The sequence below is a fragment of the Magnolia sinica genome, chromosome 8 (genome assembly GCF_029962835.1).
Source record: "Magnolia sinica isolate HGM2019 chromosome 8, MsV1, whole genome shotgun sequence".
In the NCBI taxonomy this organism is placed as follows: Eukaryota; Viridiplantae; Streptophyta; class Magnoliopsida; order Magnoliales; family Magnoliaceae; genus Magnolia; species Magnolia sinica.
Genome location: NC_080580.1, coordinates 33,108,832 through 33,122,357, shown reverse-complemented (window position 1 = coordinate 33,122,357; position 13,526 = coordinate 33,108,832). Strand labels below are relative to the sequence as shown.

At 35.7% G+C, this 13,526-nt stretch overlaps 1 long non-coding RNA gene across 3 annotated transcripts; it reads left to right on the top strand.

Annotated features, from left to right (window-relative positions):
* The first annotated feature begins 5,799 nt into the window (after nucleotides 1-5,799).
* Nucleotides 5,800-7,080, top strand: LOC131253948 (uncharacterized). Of its 3 annotated transcripts, none has more exons than XR_009175380.1 (4): nucleotides 5,800-5,997; nucleotides 6,130-6,433; nucleotides 6,551-6,692; nucleotides 6,874-7,080. It is a non-coding gene; the product is annotated as an uncharacterized LOC131253948 (long non-coding RNA). The 3 variants fall into 3 exon arrangements; XR_009175379.1 differs by having other exon boundaries at nucleotides 5,800-6,038; nucleotides 6,884-7,080; XR_009175378.1 differs by having other exon boundaries at nucleotides 5,800-6,038.
* The last annotated feature ends 6,446 nt before the right edge of the window (nucleotides 7,081-13,526 follow it).

The following is a 13,526-nucleotide window of genomic DNA, read 5'->3' as shown; positions in this document are numbered from 1 at the left end:
CTCCTCATGACAACATCCATATCCATATACATATCCATAACATATCCATACTCCCCCTTTTTATCACAATATGACAAAGGAAGCACAAATTAGATGGTTGAGGAGAAATAATCAATGAGAAATATGAGAGGTAACTAGTCAAGATATGAGAACTTAGCATAAGCAACACACATAATTCATAAACTGAGCTAACACTACGAAAAAAATGACCAAAGGCTACGGACCATCCTAGCTTTTAGCTACGGATATCAATCATAACTATATTGCTACGGCTTAAAACCGTAGCTATAAAGGCCAAAACCGTAGCAAAAGCTACCACATTCACACGTTCATTCAACATGGGATAGCCCCATAAGGGACTCTATGAGGCCCATTAAAATTTATGTGCTCCATCTAATATGTCTATCCATTTTGAAAGAGAATGTTAGGGCAGGAGCCCAAAAAAAGAATTAGATTAAACGCTCAAGTGGACCACACGTTAGGAAACAGTGGAGATTAATACCTACCATTGATTGATGGTGTGGTTCAATTGGACCTTTGATTTGCCTAGTTGTTAGGGTCATTCCCTATAAAAAAAATTAAAAAAATTAATGGATGGAGTGGATATTTCAAATGCATCAAGATGGACCCCACAAAGCCCTTCAAAATTCCGTCCATCAAGATCCCGCCAGACGTGTGAACGTGGAGGGGCTATGACGGACGACACAATGGCTACGGCTAAGGGGATTTTAGCTACGATTTTAGACTGTAGCAGGTCCGTAGCAGGTGCAAAATGCGGAAATTGCGCTCCTTTTTCTTTTCCCTCTCTCATGAAATGTTTCATTCTTTCCCTCCCCTCCTTTGGGAAAAACCCCATTCCCTCTCCCGTCCATCCCTTTCTCTCTCACTCTCGATCTCCCGCGCCTCTTCTCTCTCTCTCTCTCTCTCTCTCTCTCTCTCTCTCTCTCTCTCTCTCTCTCTCTCTCTCTCTCTCTCTCTCTCTCTCTCTCTCCCGCACCATTGTTCTAAACATAAAAATCATCATCAGCGCATTCGTTAGATTGCATCATCAGAGAAGATTTTGGTATGCTGCAACCTGTTTAATTTCTTCTATTTATTTGTTTTGCCCTCTTTTTTATTTGTTTTTATTTTTTAATACCCATTTGGCTACACCAATATTGTATGTGTTTCGGAGTATTGAAATCGAGAATGTGTTTGGGAGTCTTGAAATCGCAGTCCGGTGGAATTGATTTCATCCAGAAATTGCTATGGCATTCACATCAACAAGTGGAATTGTGATTTTGGTTCCTTTTGACGGAAAAGGAATAGTCCTCTTCATTGCCGAATCTGCTTTCCTTGCATTTCCAAACATGATGCCTTTTTAATGCAGGGTATCCCCTTCCGTCCAATTTCCCATAGATGGATTTTATGAAAAATTCCTAGAAGACAACCATTTCTATATCATTTTGTCCTGTCTTGAGAGATCTAACCCTCAACAGAGTAATGAGCTCCTTCTCATAACCTATCATGTTTCTTTTGAAATAGGAGTCCAAACAATTTGGTTACTGACTGTCTCATAGCTGTTAATCTTTCTGAATTGATAAGTTGTAAAGGTTGTAATGGAAAGATGGATGTCCTAGGATCATTCATAATATTTAAGAAGCTTCTTTTGTTATTTAGTGGTTGCATTTTGATGTTAGAAGAGCCTCTTTTTACCGTTTATGATATATCCATGGTTATTGGTTCGCTTCAGCATTCATTTATCTGTCTACTAGTTATGAACACACCTGTTATATAATTTTTAAACTTCCTTCCAGTCATTACGGCTATATTTGTTTTGTTTGTTGTAGCGAATGTTGCACAGTTCAGCAACAATGTGATGAGAAGTGGTCTCAGCTGCCATGCTGATATGATTGAGAAAACTTTGCAGATCATGGCTGAAGCTATCTGCCTGATTTTGTTGAAGACGCTGGTTAATGGTATGATATGAATATAACATATCTGCTACTTTTCTTTTCATGGGTTTTGGAATCGTGGTTTTATACTGTTGATGCTATACTACATTTCTATTTTATAATTTTAAGCATTGGTAAGGAAACTGTTTACTGCTTTACTGGTGTTGCATTTGGAAGTGATGTGTAAGATTGACTAGCAGGATGGCTTCCACTGAGCCATAATCTGAATGGAGAGTTAAATTCACACATATTAGTGGCATCTTCCTTTATTAAATCAGTATTAATGTATCAAATGCATAGATATGTGGATCATAAATTGAATTAAGACTGGAATTTACAAATATTAGTATCTACTACCTATCCTTGCATTCTTCTGCTATTTTTCCCCAAAACAGGTAGTGAGAATTTTCATTAGTTTCTTTTGAAATATTCTTAGTAATTTATACATTCAAGGCTAGCAATACATGGTTTTGCTTCTAACAGTCGTGTAGTTCAAGTAAACACAAATATCCTTTCTTTGTGGACATTTATAAGGATTGAATAAATAGATAGGTGTTGACTGTTTTGTTGGTATTGTGCTTTCATGATTGATTGTTTCATTAGTGGATTGAATAAATGGATGAGTAGTTTAAACAAATATTTAATTGTTGAATGTTGTATGTTGAATGGCCCATCTAGCTATTGATAGCTCTGTTATATTGTTTCAACATTGCAATTAATGGCTTATTTTTTAATTCATATATTCTATCCTTTTTTACTTTTTTATTCCTTACGTGTGCAGGATTTTGATCAATTGCACATAAATTTAGGCCTACAAGCACTTCAGCTTTTTGATGTCACTTGTGCTTAGGAGTGGATCACATGGAGGATTTGTTTTTTTTTTTAAAGGGGGCTACACCTATTTTACTTCATCACTAATGTGCAACATGTGGAGCACATCCTTGTCACATAGCTATCTAATGTACATTCTTTTGTTCTTATGTCTTTCCTTGCACTAAATCACACTTCTGCCATTGGACAACTCTAGGCCACTGATCATTACTTGAGCAAAATATTCATCGTCTTCAGAGACATTCCTCATTTTTAAGTGAGCTGCGGCTATTTGTGTAGATTTTGTTAGCATTGTTTCTTTTAGAATCCAGTGAATGAATTTTGACAGCCATTGTAGAGGTCCGGACGAGATCAACTGGTTCTTGAGGAATGTTCCATGGGAAAGAACATCTAGTGGGTGTTTTTTCATATTTAATCTTTTAGCCTTTTTTTTTAAATAATGCAAAGGTGGTCTCTCTGCATTTTAGAACATGAATGAATTCATGGAAGTGGGGAGAGAGGGAGGATAGTTAGTGAAATTTAGGATGGTGATTTTTATTTTTTATTTTTTATTTTTTTGTGTTTTTCCATAATGAGAAGATATTGGTGAGATCATAGGGAGGGAGGCAGACAGTTCCTGAATTTCTTGTTGTATGTGTATTCCTGTGATGAAAAGAGAAGATGTTGGTGAGATCTAGGGGAGGAGCAGACAGTTTCTGAATTTTTTTGTTGTATGTGTGTTCCTATAATGAAAAGAGACTCCAAATAACTGGGACAAGCTATGATGTGGTGGTTCTGGTGAACCTGGGCTGCAGGATTGAATCAGTTTCTTTATTGCTTAAATTTTTGCTATGAATTAAAATATTAATTATCACTTAAATTCTGTTTTCTCTTTATATACTAGACTTTCTGTTTTCAAAACTTTGTTAACAGCAACAACAACAACAAGGAGTTGGCTGAATTTGTAATTCAATGGGTTTGTGTTTAAGGATGGGTTTCCAACGCTTGTTGTATGTTTTGTTGCATGCATGGATTGTTGTATTCTTAATGTAAGGCAACTTGTCTAAATTTAGTGAGAGTTCCTAATGTAGTCGATAATCTGTGAAGGAGGTAAGGTAAGTAGACCATGTAAATGAGGCAATCCCTTCTCCTTAGGTGATTTTGCCTACTTTTGGTTCTGTTTGAATGCACTAAGGAATTGGATTGTGATGATTAGTTTGATAGAGTGGAAATGGTGGAATTGTAATTACCTTCTAAGTACTTAGAAGGAGGATTTACCCTCAAATCGTAGTTTGTTTCCTTGACTCCAACTTGGCAATAATGAAATTACAATTGGGAGTGGAGTCCTTCACAATAAACAGTTGAGGAAATTGCAATTTGGCCACTTTCAATGTATTGTCCTAGTTATTGCAATTCAATTCAATAGTGAATCCAAACACAGCCTTAGATTTCCACTAGTGGTGGAATTTATTTGGTTTTCATTGTGAATAGAAGCATTCTCATTTATGGCACCATGGTTTAAATGATCAACCAGTACGACTCTGTATTTTTTGAGTCATATCAGTTATTGTTTGAACTGTGGACCAAAAGCATCCTGACCACTCATCTAGTAGGCCACATATGTATGCCACACATGTGGACTATTTGCAATTCTTGTACCATCCATTGTATTGTACATGAGTAGCACAACCAATTTGTTTTAGTGGCCTGATTTAAGCGCCATGTCATCCATATGGTGGGGGGCTACTTGATGCACGGTTTGGATGCCCCACAAACCAACTGAAAATATCAAGCACCACAAGAAGCCAAAGAATTTTCTATTACAATTCCAAATATATAAATGAAAGAATCCAGATAATATCACCAAAAGGGCATTGTTTGGATTTCTTACCACTGTTATCACATCGGTACTAATGAATTGAATTGAAATAACTAATCCAGGATAGATGAAAGTCTTGAAGTTACAACTACTTTCTCAAGTATATTCATAATGAGGAAGTCTCCTTCAAATTGAATTTCTTTCTTTTCAAGTCCAACTCGAAACTAACATGGTGTAGCAGGGGAAGTTGCTTTGACTTCAAGTGGTGGATTGAAGAAACTATCTTTATTAATTGATAACTATGAAGAGGTTGCACTGGTAAATTATCTATACCAACTCTCTTACTTGATATTCTTGCAATTTCCATTTTCTTTCATGCTCATTTCTTGCCACATTAATGCCAGATATTTACTCAAACTCTCTAAGTGCATCATGAAAATACAATTCTGGTCAATCTTAGGATCTCAACAAAATGAACCTGCCTACACAATGCAGTTGGACCATTCCACGAATGTAAGTGGGCCAAGCACAGGCTAAGGTTTGACCCATGGATGATCCTAACCACTCCTTTTCCTATTTATTGTTGAATCTTTCATTGGATGATCTAAGCCACAACTTTTCCTATTAACTGCAGATAATCTTTCATTGGCTGATCTGAGCTACGCCTTTTCCTATTTACTTCTGATCAAATTTCATCGGGCGATCCAATCTGTCAATTGGTTTAACTTTCCCTATTTATATTAGACCATGTTCTATGTTCTCTAACCATAGCAAAATTACATACTGCAGAGAAGCAGTACAGGAAATGTTCACTTTTGATATGGTCAAAGATATGGAAACAGGAGAAATTTGGAGAATGAAAATTTTGGTTTTCTAAAAGATGGGAGTGAAAAAATTTATGTTGGTTGGATTTTCCATCGCCAAATATATGTAGGTAGAAGAAAATTTGGAAGCCAGGCAGGGGAAAACAACATTCCGCCACTACTTTTCAAGATTTTGCAAGCCAATTTTTCTGGAGGTGTGTCTTCTATTTTATTCAAGAATCCAAATTCGCTAGTTATCCTGATTAATAACTCTTTTCAGACGTTCATTGTGTTTGTTGAAATTCTTCCCATCGTCTTCCCACCAGCTATGTTCAGTGGTAGATTATTTGTGTTGGACTTTTGCAATGCAACCATGTAGATTTGATCATATCCCTGCTACTTGATGGTTCAATTTAACTCCGATGATGTGCAACCATGATAAAGAAGGAAATAGCTCATATGTATCTACATGAATATCATTTTGATTTTAAAGTTGAACTCTTGAAAATTGCAAATTGTTTTTCTCCAAACAGTCTTAACTAATCGTGTAATCATGTTGGAGGCTCAGTGACGTGTCTATTGGGAGCTCGTCGTTGAATTTTATTGAGAATATAACATCTTTAACCAACTTGTAAGACCATATGATCTCATCATATGCAATAATACTAATCTGTTAGATCTTTTGCTTTTTCTTTTTTCATCCATGCTTCAGAAACTTAAAACAAGATACTCATATATATTTGATTTGTGCTTTTCTCTATAGAGTCCTAAGAAACAATATGCTTTCTGGTACTATTCCATCCACCATTGGAAAACACCTATTATTGATGCAGATGTGAGTTTTTCAAGTTATGTTTGGTTCAAATTACAATTTCTCATGTTTACTGAGTTCATCCATTTGCAGTCTATGGACTGCAGTGGACCCCACTGCCTTTAATGTTTCTGGAAAAGGGTCTTTAGTAATATCATGATTCCTGTTGGGTTTCTGGAATACGGGTTTTAATGTTGATATGGTGGAGTACAAGAATATCAACTTCACTATTTAGGATGTCAGGGGTCAGGACAAGGTAGGGCTCCACCACCATTGTCTATTTTGTTTGATAATCCATGCCTACTTTGACTGTTGAAGCATTTTCATACTATATTTCACTAATGATATGGTGCTGTGAATTCTCTCAAAACAGATCAGACCGTTATGGAGGCACTATTTCCAAAACACACAGGGACTCATTTTTGTTGTTGACAGCAATGACAGAGACCGTGTAGTTAAGGCAAGAGATGAACTCCCAGGATGCTGAATGAGTTAAATTTTCTTCAAAAAAGAAGGTATTCAATTTATTTGCAGATTTTGCTTGTTCAGAAATGAGAAGATCAGTGTATGCTCTCGAGTATTGTCTTTCTTTTTTATGTCATCTCATCGTCGTCTTTCTCTATAATTTAGTTCTTTAGTTTCGGGGCGTAGCTTTTTCATATGACTATATTATTTGTATGATAAATTGATTTTCAGTCATGTGCAGTAAGCTTTCGGATCAAAGCGAAGTTGAGAATAGGGTGTTACTTGATAACAAATTGATAACCAGTAGAGGCACATCAATGGAGTTCTTGCTTGCGATTGTTGAGAAGCTATTTGGCTGCGAGAAGGCATTGGATCTTGCTGTCAATGAGAACTTTATAAAATAGAGATATAACTATTATGTTGGCATTGTACTTTTGTGAATGGATTAAATGAATGATTGTATTCGATTGAATGAATGAATGATTATGTTTGATTGAATGAATGAATGATTTAGCCATGAAGTATTTATCTATGTTAGCTTATATGAATTGATCTATCAAGGCATGTACTACAATGGTAAGAGATGCCATAATTATATTTTCTTTAATTATTTTTTAAAAAAATAGGCACTAGTTACGGTTATTAACCGTAGCTATTTATCTGGAAACCATAGTTGTTAATAATTTTAGCCTATCGCTACGGTTCTCACTCTACTTTCAGCTACAGATATAATCCGTAGCTGTATATACTTTAGAGGTATGGAAAGTATTGCTACAGATTTAATCCGTACATATTGTTTCTATGGCTACGGTATTAATGGCTACGGTCGTGCTACGGACTATAACCGTAGCCTTAGGCATTTAGCTACGGCTTTTATCCGTAGCCTTTGCCCAGTTTTCAGGTAGTGTAAGTTAAAGAGAGTGACAAACTCAAAAACTAGTTAGGAACAATAAAGTTATTACATACCAGTAAACTTAAAAATACTAATCTGACTCAGATGAAGGAGCAGGAATGGAAGGATCAAGTTGATGCATGCCTTTGTTCAAGCGCCTAAGATATTTGCACATATATTTGAACCGTAAATCATGGGCAACAGACATGTTTTCCATCTTAACATTTAGATTCTCAACTTTATCTTCCAATACACTCAGATGTGCATCAAATGAAGAAGGCTCATAATCTGGATCATTTCTAGAATCGAACTCAAGTTCTTCAAAAATATCATCTATGTTAATATCATCAGGAGGAAGATCACCAGCTTCTTCCTCATGTTTAGCTTCAGCACTGCCAACACCATCACCTTGGCCAGGAAAGAAATTTAGCTTCATCTTATTGATATTGAAATTGTTAAATATCAGATGATAGATAGGGGCCTCTCCAACCGGCATGTCGACTGACATGTGTAGCCAACACAGTCATCAAATATCCAAACGGAATGTCATTGTGACCAGGATGGAGTAGAAACTGAATGATGAAGTGACAAATCAAGGATGGTAAACAAATGTTAACACCACTGACAACAAAATGAAGAATACGAACCATGAAGGACGTCAATTCAGATTTATTACCCGATCGATGATACAAATTAGACACAGATTTTGTGAAGAACTCTATATTTGGGTAACAGATATTTTGAAGGAAACGCATTCCCTTTTTGCATCCATTGTACATCCAAATTGCATAAGTCCTTAGTCAGCATACGTTCTTCAACGACAGAGGGTTTATCAGATAAATTATGGATGAGAATACCCTCATCATTCACTGGAATATCTATAAGGGCTGAAATCAAATGACGATCAACTTCAAATGGCCCTTCTCTTGTGGAGATAGAAAAAGTTAAATTTTTCAGTGAGAAAGCACATATGCATGCAAACATGGATTGGGCAATGGACCGGTATGCTGGCCCACCCCAAAGCAATAAGTTATTCCAACCTACAGATTGGAGCATAGGAAAAATATCAAAAGGAGCAACATGATTAATATCTACTGGCTGGTCAACAATAACATTACGCAATCTGATGTCCCGAACATAAGATGGATCATCCTCATGAGCCCTACGATGACGCTTAGTGATAGGGGCCAATCTGGAAGAAGAAGACGGACCACAGGACGTTCATTTTCTTCCTTTAGAAGCCATATGCAACAAAGATTTCAAGAATATAAAGAGTTGTAAAGAATTGAAAAAAGGGTTTTCTCAAATCAGATTTTTCAAAAGAAAAACCCCAAATCTCAACTAAATTCGAAATAGACAACTCCAAGAGAGAAATAGAAGTAATCTAGACACAAATCTATAAGCAAAATGCAAATGGAGCGCTAACCTTGAAGATTTTGGAAGATGGGTTCGACTAGTCGTGTGTCGGCTCGTTGGAGAGTGAAGTTGAAATGAAGAAGATGATGATTTCCTCCAATTTTTAAGTGAATCCACGCGATTCACGACTGGTCGTGGATAACACGACCGGTCGTAGCACGACTGGTTGTGGATACTCACGACTGGTCAAGTACAGGCCAAAAAATCTGATTTTTGCATATTTTTCAAGATTTGAATACTAAACTAGCAAATATATACATTATGATACAAATAGGCATAATTAATCATTTTAAAATGCACATGCCGAGATCAAATTTCATTTTGTTAAACCTGCTTTTGTCGAGCGGTTTAGTGAAAATATCAGCACGTTGATTCTCGGTAGGGATATATTCCAAAGATATAACCTTTTCTTCAACTAATTCCCGAATATAATGAAATCTAATATCAATGTACTTAGTACGAGAATGCTAAATTGAATTTTTCGAAATATTTATGGCACTGGAATTATCACAATATAATAACATAGAATCCTGTTTAATTCCATAATCACTTAGTATACGTTTCATCCAAACAAGCTATGTACACGCATTACCAGCTGCGATATATTCAGCTTCAACTATTGAAAGTGATATAGAACTTTGTTTCTTGCTAAACCAAGAAACTAAATAGTTTTCGATATAAAGACAACCACCACTAGTTAATTTTCGATCATCAAGATTACCAGCCCAGTCAGCATCCGTGTACCCAACTAATTGAACACTAGTCTCATGTGGATACCAGAGACCGAGATTAACAGTACTTGCGACATATCTTATAATTCGCTTAACAGCAGTCAAGTGCGACTCTTTAGGTTCAGACTGATATCCAGTGCAAATACCAACACTTAGAGCGATATCGAGTCTACTAGCAGTTAAATACAATAGACTACCAATCATACTCCGATATAATTTCGGATCCACATTTTTACCTGCAGAATCTTTTGAGAGTTTCAAGGTTGTACTCATAGGAGTATCAAAGTTCTTACCATTCTCAAATCCAAATCTCTTAATCAAGTTCATAGCATATTTAGATTGAGAAATGAACATTTCATCATGTTTTTGTTTTACTTGTAACCCGAGGAAATAATTCAATTCCCCAACCAAGCTCATTTCAAACTGAGATTTCATCAAATCTGTAAACTCAATAGTCATGCCAGTACAGGTAGATCCATAAATGATATCATCAACATAGATTTGTACTAATAAGATATGATCCTTATGTTTTTTAATAAACAGAGTTTTATCAACACATCCCATTTAAAAATTATGGCTTAATAGAAACTTTGTTAGTTTCTCGTACCATGCCCTAGGAGCTTGTTTTAAACCGTAAAGTGTCTTTTTAAGACGATACACATGATCAGCATTTTTGGGGTCTTCAAAACCCATTGGTTGTTCAATATAAACTTCCTCATGCAGATCGCCAATTAAAAATGCACTTTTCACATCCATTTGGTAAATCTTAAACTTTTTAAAACACGCAATGGATATAAAGAGTCTAATTGATTCAAAACATGCTACTGGTGCAAAGGTTTCATCATAGTCAATACCTTCAATTTGAGTGTAACCTTGTATCACTAGTCTAGCCTTGTTTCTAATTATATTGCCAAGTTCGTCAGACTTATTTTTGAAAATCCATTTGGTTCCAATGATGTGTTTATCTTTAGGTCTAGGTACGAGATACCAAATATCATTTCTCACAAATTGGTTAAGTTCTTCTTGCATCACAACAATCCAGTTTTCATCAGCAAGGGCTTCTTTTATGTTTGATGGTTCTATCTAGGATGTAAAACATACATAATTGCATATATTCTCAAGTTGTCTACGCGTACGAACACCGGTGAGAGGGTTTCCAAGAATCCGTGTGGTTGGATGATCTTTAACAGTCCTCAGTTCAGAATCAGTCTGATTAGATGAAATATCAAATTTATCAATTACTAGTACTTCATCATTATCTGAATTTGAGACTGTTGTGTTTAAGTGATCATCAATGACCACATTGATGGATTCTTGAATCACACCGGTCCTTTTGTTCAGAACCCTATAAGCTCGACTGTTTAAAGAGTATCCTAAAAAGATCCCTTCATCACTCTTCGTATCAAACTTTCCCAGATGTTCACGATCTCGTAAAATATAGCACTTGCTGCCAAAAACTCGAAAGTATTTGACATAGACATTTTATCGAACCACATTTCGTAAGCCATTTTATTATTACCTTTACTAGTGTAAACCCAGTTAATAATATAGCAAGCTGTATTGACTGCTTAAGCCCAAAGATTCTTAAAGAGCTTTATACTATTTAACATGACATTAGCCATTTCTTGAAGCACTCTATTTTTCCTTTCAGCTATACCATTTTGTTGTGGAGTTTTGAGTGCTGAGAATTCATGTAATATTCCCTGGTCGCTACAGAACTTCTCAAAACCGCTATTCTCAAATTCAGATCCATGAACACTACGAATCTTACTGAGTTGAGAACCTTTTTCAGTTTGAATCCTTTTGAGAACCTTTTTTACTTCTTCAAGGGTTTCTAATTTGTCCTTTAAGAAGACAACCCATGTATATCTAGTAAAGTCATCTACTATTACCAAAATATATCTTTTGCCACCTCGACTTTTCATCCTGGTAGGTCCTACTAGATCCATATGGAGAAGCTCGAGTGGTCTTGATGTGGTATTGGAATTCACCTTTTTGTGCGAGTTCCTTGTTTGTTTGTCAATCTTACATTCACCACATATTTTATCTAATTTTTATAGTTTGGGTAGACCTCTTATAAGTTCTCATTTGCTCAATCTATATAAATTTATGTAATGTACATGTCCAAGACGTTTGTACCACAAATCAGTCTCGTCTGTTTGGACCATGTAACATGATTGATTAGATGAGCTGGATTCGCTAACAATATAGCAGTTTTTAGACGTTATACGTCCAATTAGTATTACTGAACTCTTGTTGTTTAGAATCTCACAGCTTTGATTAAAAAACCGTACACTATGGTTATTATCACAAGTCTGAGATATGCTTAGAAGATTATGTTTCAGTCCTTCAACATACAACACATTTTTAATCAAAGGAAGGTTATAGAGTTGAACCGTACCTTGGCCCATAATCTTGCAGTTGTTGCCATCTCCAAATGTGACTGAACCGTCAGTCATGTCTTTGTGAACGGTGAATAAAGCCTTGTCGCCTGTCATATGCCTGGAGCAACCACTATCTAGGTACCACTTAGAATGGCTTGTTGCTTTGAAAGGGGTGTGGGCAACCAAGCAAGTGACCTTTGGAACCCATTTCATAACCATTTTGGGTTTAGGAGGATAGCAGGTCTTCTTTCGATTGTAAAAGTTATAAGTATGACCTAGTGAGTTAGACTTTAGAAGCTCCTTAAGTAAATCAACTATCTTTTCTGCCAAAGGACTTTGGTTTTGCTTTTTATAGTTGATGTCTTTTAGGTTTTTGAAAAGATTTAAAGTTTTTAGAAAACATTTGATCTTTCCCTTTTGAGTTTAAAATCTCTCCCTTTACAAACGTGGGAGAAGTATTCTTTGGTTTAGGAGGAACACACTTGTCATAGCCCAGACCGGATTGATCGCCACATTTTCTCGATCCAAATAAGAACTTTTCTAATTTAGGATCACCTTGGGCGTATTTCCAAGTTTCCTTTAAACTCAAGAGAGAATAGACTTCATGTTTTAGTTGTTCGTTTTCAGATTTAAGATTTTCAAACTGGGAGGTTTTAAGATCTAAATCGCATTTTGTCTTTTCAAAACAGTCTGAAATATGGGATTTTTCTAAAACAAGATATTCATAAATTTCTTTGAGTTTAGAAAATTTCTCTTTTTGAAGTTTCATTTTCACAACAATTTTACAATTTTCCTTTTATAGGGCATTGTAAGCATCTTGAAGATCATCTTCATTTTCATATTCACTATTCAGATTTTCTTCATTAGTCGAGTCATCATTATCTGAAAAAGTGAATTTTGCTAGAGTCATAAGGGCCTTAACATCACACCCTGAATCAATTTCAAAATCTTCTGATTCAGAAGAGACTTCAGAATCAGAGGACTCATCCCAAGTAACCATCATACTTGTCTTTTTTGACTTGCCCTTATTAGGACATTTGTTAGCCAAATGCCCATACTCATGGCAGTTGTAACATTGACTGTCTTTTAAAGATTTTCTAGTTTTAGGTTTAGGTTTCTTTTTATCAAATGCTTTTTGAAAATCAACCTTCTTTTTACTTTTAAAAATTTTATAAAATCTCTTTGCTAAAAGAGGCATATCATCCTCAAAGTTTTCTAAATCAGAGTTTAAATCATTTTCATGAAAACCATTTTTAGAAGTTTTTAAAGCAATAGATTTACCTTTCGGAGCTTTAAAGGTTAACTCATAAGTCTGTAACGAGCCAACTAATTCATCAACCCTCATATTGTCCGTATCACGAAGTTCCTGGATTGCGGTAACTTTAGAATTGAACCGTTCAGGAAGTGAGCGTAGTATTTTAGCACATATCTTGCTTTTAGGAATTTTATCGCCTAGACCCC